This window comes from Apis dorsata, unplaced genomic scaffold, assembly GCF_000469605.1.
Source record: "Apis dorsata unplaced genomic scaffold, Apis dorsata 1.3 scaffold_286, whole genome shotgun sequence".
Classification (NCBI taxonomy): Eukaryota; Metazoa; Arthropoda; class Insecta; order Hymenoptera; family Apidae; genus Apis; species Apis dorsata.
Genome location: NW_006263561.1, coordinates 122,697 through 123,209, shown reverse-complemented (window position 1 = coordinate 123,209; position 513 = coordinate 122,697). Strand labels below are relative to the sequence as shown.

Here is a 513-nt window from a genome sequence, read left to right as displayed (position 1 = left end):
AAAAAAAAATATCGTAGTTCACCTGCAAGAAAAAAAGAAGAAAATTTTTAATTCAACTTCTCTCTTGTTTTGAACGATTTCAATATAATCTGATCCATTTTTACAGGACATCGTATGGAAAAGATATTAGCAAGAAGGTAAATCCAACATTAAAATCTTAGATGACTTTATTATTTGATACAAATTGATCGTGCGTTATAAGAGAAACGATTGTACCGTGAATAACAAGATTAAATAAGAAATTTAATTCTTTCAGCTTGCATTCTTATTATTGCTTTCGTTTTATTTTTGCATCCAAACATTTCTGATACAGCCACGTGTTTCCCTTAAGCGTTAACGAAAGAAAACGAAAGACTGATTTTTATTAAAAAACTATATTACTCGTTTCTTAAATATAACGTCGGCTAAATCACTAGCTGATCATGTGCATCGAGATATCGAAGAAGCTTGAAAAATTTATATAGATATGTATTAATATACACATATATATAATTATATTATATACACACGGTT

General features: G+C 27.9%; 1 protein-coding gene and 1 long non-coding RNA gene across 6 annotated transcripts in view; one reads left to right on the top strand and one right to left on the bottom strand.

Annotated features, from left to right (window-relative positions):
* LOC102672945 (kin of IRRE-like protein 2) overlaps positions 1–513 on the top strand; it is a 123,898-nt gene that overhangs the window by 120,703 nt on the left and 2,682 nt on the right. The window lies entirely within an intron of this gene.
* LOC102672845 overlaps positions 1–513 on the bottom strand; it is a 104,706-nt gene that overhangs the window by 102,123 nt on the left and 2,070 nt on the right. The gene's annotated exons all lie outside the window — the stretch shown is intronic.